Raw genomic sequence first — 16,131 nt, 5'->3', positions numbered from 1 at the left:
ATTCGCTAGTGACAGACAATGGGCTACAGTTCGACAGCAACGCTTTTCGGACCTTTTGCAGCGAGCTCGGCATCAAGAACAAGTATTCAACCCCGGCATACCCACAAAGCAACGGCCAAGCTGAAGCAGTAAACAAGACTATTTTGAACGGGCTCAAGAGAAGGTTGGATGGAGCGAAAGGAAGATGGGCAGAAGAACTACCCAGTGTTTTATGGGCCTACCGCACGACCCCCAGGAGATCCACGGGTGAAACCCTGTTTTCTCTGGCATACGGAGCAGAAGCAGTGATACCAATCGAGGTGAGCTTATGCAGTGCACGGGTCGCCGGGTTTGACCCCGTACAGAACGCCGACCTGATGATGGAGCATTTGGATTGGCTAGAAGAATGCAGGGAGGCCGCGACCGTACGTCTTGCCGAGTATCAGCAGAAGCTGGCCCAAAGGTACAACCGAAATGTAAAGGCCAGGGAATTCTGTGCCGGGGAACTAGTGTTAAGAAGGGTAGTGGGGAACATGTGGGACATGGCTGCAGGGAAGCTTGCTCAGAGTTGGGAGGGACCATACAGAGTCACAGCCATCGCAGGTGCAGGGGCCTACTACTTGGAAGACCTGGACGAGAGACCACTCCCCGACCATGGAACGCCAACAACCTGAAGAAATTCTACGCATAATCGTCGGTGTAAGCCAGAACTTGTATTCTATCAAGATTAAGAGCATGATGAACTTTTTTGTCTATGCTGTTTTTGACTCTGTAACCGCACACCAAGAGAATCGCCAATAAATCTCTAAGGACAGAAACCTGACCCTCGGCTCGATCAATATCGTCGAGCAGGTGAAAACCTTACAAATAAATCCTAAGGATAGAAACCTGACCCTCGGCTCGACCAAAATCGCCGAGCAGGTGGAAACCTTACAAACAAATCTTAAGGACAGAAACCTGACCCTCGGCTCGATCAATATCACCGAGCAGGTGAAAACCTTACAAATAAATCCTAAGGACAGAAACCTGACCCTCGGCACGACCAAAATCGCCGAGCAGGTGAAAACCTTACAAATAAATCCTAAGGGCAGAAACCTGACCCTCGGCTCGACCAAAATCGCCGAGCAGATGAAAACCTTACAAATAAATCCTAAGGACAGAAACCTGACCCTCGGCTCGACCAATATCGCCGAGCAGGTGAAAACCTTACAAATAAATCCTAAGGACAGAAACCTGACCCTCGGCTCGACCAAAATCGCCGAGCAGGTGAAAACCTTACAAATAAATCCTAAGGATAGAAACCTGACCCTCGGCTCGAACCAAAATCGCCGAGCAGGTGGAAACCTTACAAACAAATCTTAAGGACAGAAACCTGACCCTCGGTTCGATCAAAATCGCCGAGCAGGTGGGAACCTTACAAATAAATCTATAAGGACAGAAACTTGATTCTCGGTTAAAATCAAATATCCGGACAAGTGGAAACTTTACAAACAAATACTCTAAGGACGAAAACACAATTCTCGGTTAAACCAAAACCTGATAAAAACCTAACCCTTTTACAAATACTAAGTCCAATAGCGCTCTCAAATTACCCACAGCGCCGCACAACAGGTTTTCGGGGGTACCATTCTATTAAGCGGCCATAGCACTGGTATAATTCAAGCAAAACACAAATAGATATAAATTCATTCAACAAATTGAAACGGAAAAAGAAAACGGACTACTAATTAAACAAATAAAGGCAATCGTTTAGCCACCACACCTTGGTGACGTGGGCAAATAAAACCAATAAATTAAAGCAATTGTTCAATCACCATATCCCGGTGACATAGGCAAATAAAACCAATAAAATAAAAATAAGCTAGTAAATAAAAGTAAAATCAGCTGGGAGGTTGGGTCGGCGGTGGCACTTCCTGCTGGACGGTCAGGGGAAAAGGCTGGCCCTCATCGAGAAGCTCCTGCACAGTCGGGATGCTCGTGGCCTCCATTTCCTCGGGCTCGGCGTGAGAATCGATTTGCTCAACCAGCTCCCTCATACTGGCCGTCTCCTCCTCGTCAAAAGCAGCCGGGGCGTCCTGGACGGCAGGTACAGGGTTCGGAAATGGAATTTGGCCGGGGTCTCTCAGCGGCGAATCTTCAGGAACTCCCATTGCCTGAAGAGCGGAAAACCACCCGGCCTCGAAACCCATATTCCGAGCCCGAGCCACCACCGGCTCTGCGGAATTCTCGGCATCGGCAAAACCTACGTCATACCACTTTTGTTCCGCGGCCGCCAAGCCTGCCCTGAGATCGGCTATCTCCTCGGCATTGGAAGTGTTAAGGCTGATGGCTTCGGCTAATTTGACTTCCGTCTCATTTTGCTTGGTCAGGAGCTCTGCATACCTTTTTTCGGCCAATGCCCGGAACTTCTCCGCAGCAGCAGCCTTCTTCTCAGCAGCCTCAGCAATTTTCAGCTTTTCCTTAGCCGTTTTCACTGCTGACTCCCGCGCCCCTTTCTCGCGCTCGTTTTCCTCATCAAGCTCCTGTGCCCGGGCAGCCATAATGTGAGCCAGTTGAGCGGCCTAGCAAGCACGGAGGTTAGCAAAGAAACAAAAGGAAATCTATATGGAGTAGATAGACAAAAAAATTACCGCAATGGCGTGCCACTCTAACCGGCGCCCCACAGACTCCTCGGACCCATCCTCGAAAGCGTGCACGTCCTCGGGAAGTTGGAGAGCTTCAGCCAAAGTTTGGGCAATACGGCCGCCCTCGCCCTTATCCCACATCTGAACAGAGGCGGTTGAGGGCAATGGCTTGCCGTCCAGAAGGAACTTTGGCTCCCACGCTGGAGCCACTTGGGAGGAGGACGCGCCCCCCGTGCCAGCTTCGGTTGGCGGCTCGCGGATAACGATTCCACTTGTTGGTCGGGGAGGAGTCTGGACTGCGGCATCCCCCGGGCCCGTGGAAGGTTGCTCGGTTACTTTCTGCTTCTTACGGGCCCGTCCGGACTGCGAAGGGGGAGGAGGCTGAGACGCTTGACCCCGACCCTGAGTAGGCGGGGGCTGGTTGGGCTGCCGGGCACCAGGCACGAATCGGTCGAGGGTCATGACTCTCCTTGCCACCATTCTTGCACCGGGTTGGATCGCTTCAGCTAGCAAGGCAGCCGCTTCTATCACTTGCTGTTGAGGCTCGGCGGGTGGATTCTCGGGATGGGGCTGCTCTTCGGCTTGGTCCCCTTGCTGTATGGCTTCGTGAGCTCTCTCTCTAAGGCGCTGAGATACCCGTTCCGCGGACTCGTCTCGCAGGGGAGCTAGTTCGTTCGCGGCAGTGAACCGCCGACCAAATTCCCTCGCTTCCCCGGTTGTAAGCTTCGGCAGCAAAAAATTTACGTACCGGACGTCTATGTATGATAGCAGGGGGCTGTCAACTATCAGCGCCTGCTTGAAAGGTTGCCAAGTAGAATAAACCGGATCCACTCCGAGGATCAAGTGTGAGGCCTGGAGTTGTCCGTCCCAATGCACGTATATCTCGGAACGGAGGACGAAGTTTAAATCCCTGGTGTGGACGGCTCTGAGGTCCTGAACAAACACTTTGTCGTCTGCAAAAGAACAGGTGACGCATTAGCCTTTAACAATAAAAAATTTTTACTCGAATAAGAAGAAAAGATCAGAGGTGAAGGAAAAATGGAATGGTGTTCAGAGAGGGACTATTTATAAAGCCAAAAAGAAGTGGGGGGAGAAGAAACGTTTATTCAAGCAATAAATGGGCATAATTTACGAGCGATCCAGCGACTGCCAAACGTAACCGATTCGCGTGCTGCTTCGGTCCACGAACCGTCAGGCAATAATGACGACTGCGCCTGGCGCCGCGAGACGGCGCGTCTTTTGAGAATATTAGTAAAAAGTAACAGTCATAAGTCCCAGACAAGAAGGTTCCCGAGGTCAAGAGGCCCAAACAGCTCCTTGATTCTTCTCGGCGACCGAGTATGAATCAAGGGGGGGCTATTGTACGGCACTGAGATCCTAGGCCCACACAGGCCCTGGGCCCAGTCCCATACAGGCCCTGGGCCCAATCCCACACAGGCCCTGGGCCGAGTCCCATACCAGCTTTGGGCAAAGGTCCAGCAGAAAGGTCCAGTTGTCCTGTGCCCTTCTTGGAGCTTCCTTCATGTACGAACAAGCGTAGGGTATTGAATTCCGAGAGGTGATCGGACAAACGTTCCCGGTCAAATATACGAACTGTTCCCGGGAAATTGTGATATTCCCAGGGAACTGAGTTGCCGAACATAGTCGGTCAAGATGAAGCCAAGTTCCAAGATCATAAATGCCGCACCGCCCTTTCACCTAAACATCCACTTCAATCAGATAATATTGGACCTCCAGTAGCACTAACGGTGGCTGTAATCATAATCTCCCCACTAACCTTAGCTATAAATAGAAGAAAGTTGGGAGAAGAAGTGGTTCAGAAAAATTGAGAGAAAACAGTCAAGGAGAGAGTATCAACTGAGTGTTACTTTGAGTCTCTCTACCGAGAACGACCCATTGTAGGAAATCCTTAAGCCCACTACAAATAAATTGTGAGCCCAAGTGACCTAAGGCCTAGAAGTCTTGTACTTGGTTCCTATATATATATATATATATATATATATATATATATATATATATTTTTTTTTTTAGTTACAAGATAGAAATTCTACTTTAGCGTAATTTAAGTGTATATGTGTGTGAAGCTCATTCCTGGAAACTTAAACCTCACACCCTACACCCTACACACTACACCCCACACCCTACACTCCACAAGCACTTATACTTATGGAGTGACCACTGCCTTAATTAAAAGGAATTTTAATATTAATGGAGAAGATGCTAGTAATTGTGTCTGGACTTGGTTTAGATTTAGTGCATTTAGTGCACTGGACCCGGTTAGATAGTGACACGCGTCCAAAAGTGGACACATGTTATCATCTCAACGGGTCCAGTACTACTAGACACTAGACTTAAGCCTAACACATTGTGACCTATGCAAAAGCAAGAGAATTAAAATTCAAAGTTAACACGTACCAAACCTAAATGACTAAAGTCCAAGTGAAATCCAATGCTACTTAGTTCCAGGAAATTAAGTAATTGATAATTATGCTAAGATTTTTTGTTAATAAAACAAATTAATGTCTAAACAGGCAATAATTAGATTGATGGCTAAGTAAACATACTTAACATCAAATGAGCCCAATGATAATGCATTAATGATAAAATAAAATAAAATAAAACAAAATGATTATTTACTAAGAACTAAATGAAACTTGTATAAGAAAGATTAATTAAAGTAACATATTATAAGGAAGTAACTTATTGGCACGGTCATTTTCTAAAGCCCTACAAAGTAAGAGAATTTACTAATGAACTACAATTAAAAGGGAATGATTTTTGCATAAGTAAGTTTATCAGTAGAGAGTGGTGTCCATTTCTTTTAAATTCCTCTATTTATACTTGAGATCCTTAATGGTTACTAGCAATTATTTCATCACGCGTGTCTCTCTCTTTAGACTTGAATGACGCTTGGTGTGATTCTTGTTGTTGCTTGTAAGTTGTAACTTCTAGGATTTGGTGTGATTCTTGTTTTCGCCTGTAACTTCTAGGGTTGTTTTGATTATTTTATGTACTACTACTAAATTTGAAAACTGCCACATATATGCATGATTTTAAAAATAAGACCGCCCGGTTATACTTGGAACCAAACACCGATCGGGTATAGTTTTTATACAAAATTAGAAAATCATAAAAATACTACTATCATTTATGTCCCACTCGATCTCTTTAGTTCAAGTGGTACCAATCCAAGGTACCAATTGTGGTAAAGGTACAAGGCTTTTTGCTTTTTGCTTTTTGCATTTTTTTTTTATCTAAAGTTTTATTTCATTTTATTTTATAAATAATCTAACTTTTAATTTTTTTTTAAATAAGTTTGATTTTAGTTTTTGTCATACATTTAACTTAAAAGTTATTCATTTTTATTAATGTTTTAATAAATACCATGCAAAAGGTACCATTTTTTTATTACTTTTATTGTGTCGTACCACCGCCTTTCGGACTTGAAGGACATGTAGAATGCAATGAATTTGAAAAAGTAACCATATGCGAAAAGAATAACTATACAAAGAATTTAATAACAAATTTCACCCGTGATGATATGACAGTTTGTAATTGGTGTGCCATAAAATAATAATAGCGGTAGTCATTGAGTATAATATATAAAAGAAGTTGTAAAATTTATTGTGCATGTAACATTACACAATCAAATCATTTGATTGTAAAGCACTTTATAGCATCGATCCCTATCAACAATATCGTAGCTAAGATGTCTAGCCTACAAAAAAAATAGGAAGGACAAAGGCAATTGACAATTGGCCAAAGCCACACGGACCCATGGTATTGGTACCTCAAAAGCTAATTACCTTTTCCATTCCATGTCGACCATCCCAGTTCTAGAAAATTTGCTGTGATTACAACTCACAAGCTATAAAAATCACAATATGGGCTTTTGTTACTATAGCATATTCCTTTTTTAAAAGTTTATTCAGCACCCCAATTTTTTTTTCTTGTACATTTGAGCTCCATGGCAATATTTAGACCACATGACAAGGGTTTTAATTAACTTGAGATTGAATAATCAAAACCGGTTTTGAACTGGACCAGAAAAAAAAAAGTTTGTCATGCTAATTACTTTGTTTGGCTAAACTTTCATCTACAGACTTTATATCCATGCTCAAGTTTAATGTTATCCATGACAGAGGAAACTTTGTCAGTATTATCTACGCATGAACTCCAATCCAATATAGAGAGTTTTTGCCTTCTAGAATTGATATACAAACTAATACTATCAAGAATGTTTCAGAACTTTTTTTCCAAAAGAAAGAAAGAAAGAATGTTTCTGAACTCATCTTTGTTTTCTTTATTAGCTAGGCAATTTTTAGACTACAACTATATATAATGTTAAAAATACCTAACATATTCCTGATGGGGGTGTCAAAAGATTTTAATGGCTAACAAACACTTCAAACGTTATATTAGATTTTGTTAGCCATTAATATAACCCTTGAAGTGTTTGCTAGAACTAATATAACCCTTGAAGTGTATACTAAAACATTGTTTTTTTTGAGAAACATACTAAAACATTGTTTGTTTGCAATTATAATCCAGAAAGAAAAGACAATTTCTTAGCATACGCTTTTTAAGTTTTAATAACTTGCACGCACAGAACAAGCTTTCTTAATTAGAACACAATCTATTCCATTCAACTAACTAGCCGATGTCTCGCGTGATGCATGTATGTACTATAAATTCATTTTAAAGATTTTAATAAAAAAATATTTTACTACTTAGGTATAATACTCGTTTCATGTTGTAATATTTAGGAAGTTAATTCAAATTATACAACATTCCTTGCAAAGAAGATAAATGTAAATTTTTATTGTTATTATAATTAGGAATATGAACTTATTTCTTAAGTGAATTGAAAAATATTTAATTTATTTCCACTATGTGAAGTACACAATAATTTTTTTATATTGTTGATTGAATGTCTTCTTAAATATGGTTTTTTTTTTTTTTTTTTTTTTTTTTTTTTTTTTTTTTTTGCTTGAATCTATATCAATTGTTGTCGAAGTAACGAAACTCAAGCAAAAATACCATATTTTTAATCAATTGTTTCTCATATAAATTTTAGAAACATAACTATGAAATTTGTTTTATATAAATATTTAGATATAATTAAAAAGTAAAATAAATGTACTAATCCATTAAACCGTTTTTAATGACATAGCACAAATTTAGGCTATTACAACTTTGATTTTTTTTTTTTGATACACAACTTTGATTGTTGATTTATATATATGTATGTATGTATGTTATTGAAATGAGTTGAAATATGTAAGTTATTGATAGAAGATCACATTGCCTTTTTATTTCTAAGTTTTTTAATTTTAAAAAAAAAGTTAGTGTACAAATCAAATAGTAATAACATGAATCTCTCTTCCTCGTTGTAACTATCAAATTATCAAAAAAAAAAAAAAAAAAGGAAAAAGGAAAAAAAAAAGAGTAAATAACATTGGTTTGACATGCATTTTTTTTTTTTTTTTGTTCACGTGCGTATTAAGAATGTACATAATCCAATACCATGATTTTAAATACATTAAACTCATTAAAAGTTAATGAGTATTGTAATGTTTTGTATTAAATAGTAAATAAAATTGGTTTGATATGAAAATTGACATGTGTATTTTTTTTACATGTGTGTTAAGGATAATGAGAATATATGTCATCCAACACCATGATTTTAAATATATTAAACCAGTTAAAATTATTAAGTGGTGTAACCTTTTGTATTAATAGTAAATAACATCTGTTTAACATGAAATTTGACACGTGTATTTTTTTTACATGCGTATTAAGGATAATAAGTACGTAAATAATCCAAAACCATAATTTTAAATATTAAACCAATTAAAAGTTATTGAGTGGTATACACTTAAATTAGGCTAGAGTAAAAATTCTATCTTGTATAAAAAAAAGGGTTATTAAGTGGTATAAACATTAACAAAAAGTTACACCAGTTGGTCATATATATATTACATATATATATATATATATATATATATATATAGAGAGAGAGAGAGAGAGAGAGAGAGAGAGAGAGAGAGAGAGAGAGAGAGAGAGAGAGAGAGAGAGAGAGAGAACTATATAAACTACTTATAATTATATATAAATTTTGTATTACTATTACTATTAATATAAACTACTTATAATTATATATAAATTTTGTATTACTATTACTATTATTATTATTATTATTATTATTATTGTAGGGATGAAAGGCCCAGATAAGGATATTGGGCCATGGGCTGCACCTGAGGACGTCAAGGAGCTCAAGGACAGATAAGTTTTAGTAAAGGTAAGTAAGTTATTGGGCCGAGGAAGAGGTTTGGTCATAATAAACAGGTGATGCTGTCTGAGGAGCCACCCTTCCTCGGCCAACAGAGTGGCAGCCTGAAATCCAACCACCCATCAAGTACTGGGCAATGGGTAACCGTGCTTGGGAGGATAAGCTTTAGAGAGAAGTGAGTCAACAAAGAATTGAGAAATATCTGGGAAGAAAGTTACTACCACCGCATTGAATGCTCTGCACCTAACCAACTGGCCGCATTAATGTGGAGGTGATACCTGTACAGTGACTTCTAGCCTCATAGTTACCCACAAAGATTTCAGGAAGGTGTTGATGGGACAAGTATCATGGGGATTAGCAATCTGATCTATACATGGCTAAGATGAAAGAAGGAAAGGGGGTATAAAAGGAGGAGGATTCCATTACAAGAAGGGGCATGAGAAAACTAGCAAAGAAATGACTGTGTAACCAAGGACTTGAATATATTTGTATAAGTCTGAGAGAAATATAAAAGAACATACCATTTTCGGACCTGACCGAGGAGTATTTTTCCCTTCAAAATGTTTGTCTTATTCATTCTTATACCAACAAGCCTACTCTCTAACAAATTTATTGTTTTGGACTTATTGGGTCACTGTACAAATCTCTTGGGCTGTGGATCAACCGCGTCCTTACAATTGGCGCCGTTTGTGGGAAATTTGACATTCTTGAGCTTGTTCAATCATTGTGGATTCAAGGCCAAACTTAGAAGAATCTGTGGGATTGCAACGTCAAGTTCATCTTCTTAATCTTGAATGAGGGAGAGATTGTGAGGTTAGTGTGCACATAACTTATACTAGTAGGAGTCGTTCTAGAAGTGGGAGTCATGTGTCTCATGGGGAGGATACCAGAAACTTGCAACTGGAGATAGATCATTTACGTAGGAAGTTACGCCGTAAGCAAAGGAGGGAGACTCCATCGAGCTCAGAGTCTCAATTTGATGATGATGACAATTATAGACCCAGATCAAGAACCCCTCCCAGCGAGTCTTTCTCTTATAATGAAGAGCGCCATCAAAGGCGAAGGAGTGTAAGCCCAGCCTATAGGGGCTTAGGGAATGATGCCATGAGTAAGGCTTTGCGTCAAATCTCAAAATCATTGTTTACATGGTGGATTGAGAGGGCAAAGCTTCCTCGGTGGTTCACGCAGCCAATGTTTACCATGTATAATGGTAGGACGGACCCGGTGGAGTATGTCAGTTATTTTAACCAGAGAATGATTGTTCACTCGAGGAATGAGGCCTTGATATGCAAAGTATTCCCATCCAGTTTGGGGCCTGTGGCAATGAGATGGTTTGATGGACTGGAGGAGGGCTCCATAAACTCCTTTCAAGAGCTTAGTAGGGCCTTTGGGGCTCGATTTGTTACATGCAGCAGAGTCCCCATCCTTTGGATTCCTTGTTGTCCATGACAATGAGAGAAGGGAAGACTTTAAAGACTTACTCTGATAGATATTGGGAAATGTTTAATGAGATGGATGGAGACTTTGAGGATGTGGCTATAAGGACCTTTAAGGTCGGCAGTCCTGCTGAGCACAAATTAAGGAAGTCCTTGACGAAGAAACCAGTGCAAAGAATGCGTTAGCTTAGACATGGCAAAATAGGTCAGAATTTTCTGACCCGACCCGACCCGAAAAATACCTGATCCGAACCTGATTTTTTACGAGTCAACCCGACCCGACCGGTTAAAAAAATTCGCAATTTTTTTATTTATTTTTAAACTATGTCTTGATACTAAGTGCATAAAGCACAAAGCACCAGGATGGCAAAGCCAAACCAATAGGCAATAGTCCATAGTCAGTAGTCAATAGTCATTAAATTATTAAATTACAACTTACAAGAAGACAAAACAATAACTTTTTACATGCAAGTGCAACTTGCCAATTTGATCTTGGGGCTTCACGAATCACAAATGAAATGACAAAACCAATAAAGCTAAAAGCTTCAGCTTTGCTCCACAGACCATAGAGACATGACAATTGACATGAGAAGACTTAGACAACACAACCATTAAAAAAAAGAAAAAAAATCTAATTCAGTTGACTAGAGTCCAAAGCCAAAATTGTGAGTCACATGAAACTTGAAAGAGTGAAGCAAAAACGTGACAACACAACACAACAACCACATCCACGGACCACAATCCACAAGGGTCAAGGGCCGAAGCGGTAAAGCCCCCTCAGCAGTCAGCCCTCTGCCTTTCTTTAATGGCACAAGATCTTATGAGCATTCCGATAACCACTGTTGTTTTTGAATCAAGTTCTAGTACTAGGAAAAAAATTCTTACTCCGTATCGATCACGTCTTTTACCTGAGAATGTGGAAGCTACGTTATGTACTAAAAGTTGACTATATGGATTTGAAGGTAATTTAATTTTTTTATAATCATAATTATACAATTTTAATTCTTTATTGATTTGCTTATATGATACATTAAGTTATATTAAAATATTGTATTGTAGATGAAGATGCTGACAAAATTGGCCAACTTGAGCTACAATTTGTAAGTATGAATATTTGCAGTGCTGAATCTGCTACCAACGTTAAGTAGATTGAGATTGAGGTGTAATTCTTATAAAATATTTACTATTCTTCTTCACTTAATATGTTATGTTTATTTTTAAATAATTTTTTTTTTTAGTTTATCTTTCTAAGTAATCTAACTTTACTATTATTTTAAATGCAACAGGAACATGTGCACTTAAGAAGACCAATAACTTGCTACTTTGTTGGCTTACTTGTTTTGTTTGTTTTAAGATCTATCTCTTTTTGAAGTTGTAAACTTGTAATTATATGCATTTTGACAGTGAACTATTAACATTGAAGACTTTTTTCATCATGAATTTACGACTATAAATAATTTTTGTCATGCTTAAAATTCGAAACTGTTAGAATTGGAAGGATATTAATAAGTGGCATTAAGTGCAATTCATTTGCTTAACTGATTTTATTCATTCTCTCTAAATAAGTTGTCATTGATTTGTTTTTTTAATTGAAAAAGAAAAAAAAAATTGAAAAATACGGGTCAACCCGACCCAACCCGCAACCCGATGGCCCTTTTAAAAATGACCCGTTTCGACCCGTGACTCGTTTGACCCGCCAACCCGATTGACTCGATCCAAACCCGACCTGACCCGCCCGTTTTGTCACGTCTACGTTAGCTCATGGATCGGATTGATAAACATAAACGGATCGAGAATGATCAGCAGCAGGGGAAGGGGAAGCCGAAGGAAATCCCTCATGACCAAATAGATTTTAGGTCAGAAAGATATAATAGTAATTGGCCCAAGAGAGATTTTGTTTGATATACTGGGCACACTACTGTCTAGGTAGTTAACACAGTGTTTAGGGAGCCTGTACACCAAATCCTTGAGAAACTAAAGAATGAGCCATATTTCAAATGGCCGAATAAGATGGGAGGAGACCCCATGAAGTGTAATCAAAATCTTCATTGCCAATATCATCAGGACCGAGGACACACTATAGAAGATTGTAGAACTTTATGTGACTATCTGGAGCAGTTAGTCAAAATTAGGAAGCTGAAGCAGTTCCTGTACCAACCCTCTTGGTAGGGGAGTCAGGTCGTGTCGGCACACCGGAGGGACGCTTCCTCAAGACCGCCCTTGGGAACAAGAAGTGTTATTCTCGCCGCCCCAAGTCGGACTGGTGCATATCCATCAGGGGTTATGTCCATAGCAAAACCACACGCTGAGGATTCGATCCATGAGTCTAATCAAGGAAGAATGGAAGTCCGACCAGCTTTGAGCTTCTCTGATGAGGATAAAATTGGAACTTATCAACCACATGATGATGCCTTAGTGGTCACTCTCCGAATAGGGGGGGTATGATGTGAGAAGAGTCTTGGTGGATTAAGGCAGTGGGGCAGAGATCACGTACCTTGACCTGTACAAGGGACTTAAGTTGAAACCCAAGGATTTGGTTAGCTACGATTCCCCTCTGGTGGGGTTTGATGGGAAGACAGTCATCCCAATGGGCCAGATCAGGCTGCCTGTTCAAGCAGGGTCAGAGGTCGTTGAAGTAGATTTCATTGTGGTAAACACGTACTCTCCCTATATTGCTATCATGGCAAGCCCTGGCTCTATGCCATAGGGGCTGTCTTTTCAACTCTGCACTTGAAAGTGAAGTATCCTTCAAGGGATGAGGTTGAAGAGCTGATTAGAAATTAAGTTATGGCCAGGCAATGCCTAGTTGCGACTATTAGACACCAATCTGAGGGTGAATCCTCGGCCACCACAGAAAGGGCTTTGTAGCAATCAAAGGAAACAGGGACATCCTTGGACGCTGTAGCTGAAGGGGCGAGATGCAAGAAGTTGGAGAAGATTACTATCAATACTGATGTTGACAAGTATTTTCAAGTGGGAGTTCAGCTGCCTCCTTGGGAGAAGGAAGAGCTGGTGGCTTTCCTAAGAAAGAATGTTGATGTGTTTGCTTGGAGTGCTTATGAAGCTCCCAGGGTGGATTTGAATTTTATCTGTCATCATCTTAATGTCAATCCATCAGTTACCCTATAGAAACAATCACCTCGGCGCTCTTCTAAAGAACATTTTGAGATTGTTAAAGAAGAGGTGGTAAAGCTTAAGCGTGCAGGGGCAATAAAAGAGGTCTTTTATCTAGAATGGTTGGCCAACACTGTAGTGGTGAAAAAGAAGAATGGGAAGTGGCGAGTGTGTGTAGATTTCACAAATTTAAACAAAGCTTGCCCTAAGGACCCCTTCCCGATACCCCGAATAGACCAGTTAGTGGACGCAACGGTTGGTCATCCTTGGATGAGTTTTTTGGATGCCTTTCAGGGGTACCATCGGATACCATTAGCTCTGGCCGACCAGGAGAAGGCTGCTTTTATAACGCCCACTGGGAATTATCATTCTAAGGTGATACCTTTTGGATTGAAGAATGTAGGGTTTACTTACCAGAAGATGATAACTAGAATGTTTGAACCCCAGCTTGGTAAGAATATTGAGGTCTACATTGATGACAGGGTGGTGAAAAGCAAGGCAAAGGCCGAGCATGTGGGTGACCTCAGAAGTGTCTTTGAGGTGTTGAGAAAGCATAAATTACGCCTTAATGCTTCTAAATGTTCCTTTGGCGTAGGCTCAGGCAAGTTTATAGGTTATATGGTCACCCATTGTAGGATTGAAGTTGACCCTAATCAGATTAAAGCAATCAATGATTTATAATTTCCTTAGAATCCTAAAGAAATCCAAAAGTTGATAGGAATGACTACATCCCTGAATAGATTTATCTCTCGATCCGCTGATAGATGTAGGTCATTTTTCCAACTCTTGCACTAGTGGAAAGGATTTGAATGGAATGAAGAATGTGCCTTCACTTTTCAGCAGTTGAAGGATTACCTTTCTTGGCTGCCCATTATGTCTAGACCCGAGGAGGAAGAAGTCCTTTTTGCCTACATTGCCGTGGCCTCTCATGCAGTTAGTCTGGTATTGGTAAGGGTAGAAGATGGAGTATAATGGCTAGTCTATTATGTGAGTAAGTCGCTACATGAAGTTGAAGTTCGTTACTTACCTTTGGAGAAAGCCATTTTGGCTGTGGTACATGCTACGTGAAAACTCCCCCATTACTTCCAAGCACATACAATTGTGGTTTTAACTCAACTCCCTCTACAGTTGTTACTACAAAAAGCTGATTATACAGGGAGAATTGCCAAATGGGGGACAATCTTGGGAGCACTTGACATAAGGTACATGCCTCGTACCTCCATTAAAGGGCAAGTGCTTGTGGATTTGGTTGCAGAGTTTATTGAGTCTCCAATAGAGGTGGAGGTCTAGGAACACAGATCAAAGGTAAAGTAAGCTCAGGCAATTTCTCTACAAGGGCCCCTACCCTGGAAGTTATATGTTGATGGTGCGGCAAATCAAAAGGGATTCGAGGTGGGGCTGGTAATAGTGTCCCCGGACAGGATTACCATTAAGAAATCTTTAAGGTTGGGCTTCTCGACCATGAACAACGGAGCTGAGTATGAGGCTCTACTAATAGCGATTTCTATGGTTTAGAAGATGGGAGGAAATGTTGTTGAAGTGTTTTCAGACTCAAGGTTAATTGTAGGACAAGTAAAGGGAGAGTTGGAGGCTAGGGATTTGAGCATGCAGGGGTACTTGAGTCAAGTCTGGCGTTGCAGTCAATTTTGAGTTTTTCACCATACAACAAGTCCTGAGAAGTAGGAATACACATGCTGATTCTTTAGCAACTCTAGCAACCTCTTTTGGACAAGATCTACCTTGGGTCATACTTGTCAAGGATCTGCATAGGCCTGCTGAGGAGAAAAATGAGAAAGTCCAAGTTCACCAAATTAAGGTCAGACCTAGTTGGATGGATTCCTTTGTTCTGTTTCTCAAAGAAGGTGTTTTGCCTTATGAGAAGGGGGAGGCAGAAAAGATATGGAGGAAAGCTCCTTGTTTTTGGTTGTCCGAGGAGCAAAATTTGTACAAACGCTTCTTCTCTAGGCCATACTTGCTTTGTATTCATCCCAAGGCAGTGGAGCCACTTTTGGAAGAGTTGCACGAGGGGATATGTAGAAGTCATACAGGGGGCAGATCGTTATCACATAGAGCTCTTACTCAAGGGTATTGGTGGTTGAGTATGCAAAAAGAGGCACAAGAGTATGTAACAAAGTGTGATCAATGCTAGAGATTTGCTCCGAACATTCACCAGCCTAGGGGAGTACTTAATCCTCTGTCAAGCCCATGGCCATTCACTCAATGGGGCTTGGATATTGTGGGACCATTCCTCAGGGCTGTGGGGAATCGGAGATGGCTTCTGGTTGGAACTGATTACTTCACAAAGTGGGTCGAAGCTAAGCCATTGTCCAACATTAGAGATATTGATGCAAAGAAGTTTGTTTGGAAGAATATTGTAACCAGATTTATAATTCCTCGTACCCTTATCTCGGATAACGGGCTTCAGTTTGATAGTAAAGCCTTTAGGCGATATTGTTGTGAGCTGGGCATTAGGAACATATATTTAACCTTGGCCTATCTGTAAGGGAATGGATAGGCTGAAGCAGTCAATAAGGTCATAATTAATGGGCTTAAGAAGAGGTTAGATGAAGCAAAGGGTAGATGGGTTGAAGAACTACCACATGTTTTTTGGACATATCGGATAAATCCTCATCGGTCAATTGGGGGAATACCTTTTTCAATGACATATGTGTCTGAGGCTGTGATC

General features: G+C 40.5%; 1 protein-coding gene across 1 annotated transcript in view; it reads right to left on the bottom strand.

The window, feature by feature from the left end:
* LOC126700387 (bidirectional sugar transporter SWEET1) overlaps positions 1-16,131 on the bottom strand; it is a 143,327-nt gene that overhangs the window by 35,868 nt on the left and 91,328 nt on the right. The gene's annotated exons all lie outside the window — the stretch shown is intronic.

Source organism: Quercus robur, chromosome 9 (assembly GCF_932294415.1).
Source record: "Quercus robur chromosome 9, dhQueRobu3.1, whole genome shotgun sequence".
In the NCBI taxonomy this organism is placed as follows: domain Eukaryota; kingdom Viridiplantae; phylum Streptophyta; class Magnoliopsida; order Fagales; family Fagaceae; genus Quercus; species Quercus robur.
This window is presented reverse-complemented; position numbering and strand designations above follow the sequence as displayed.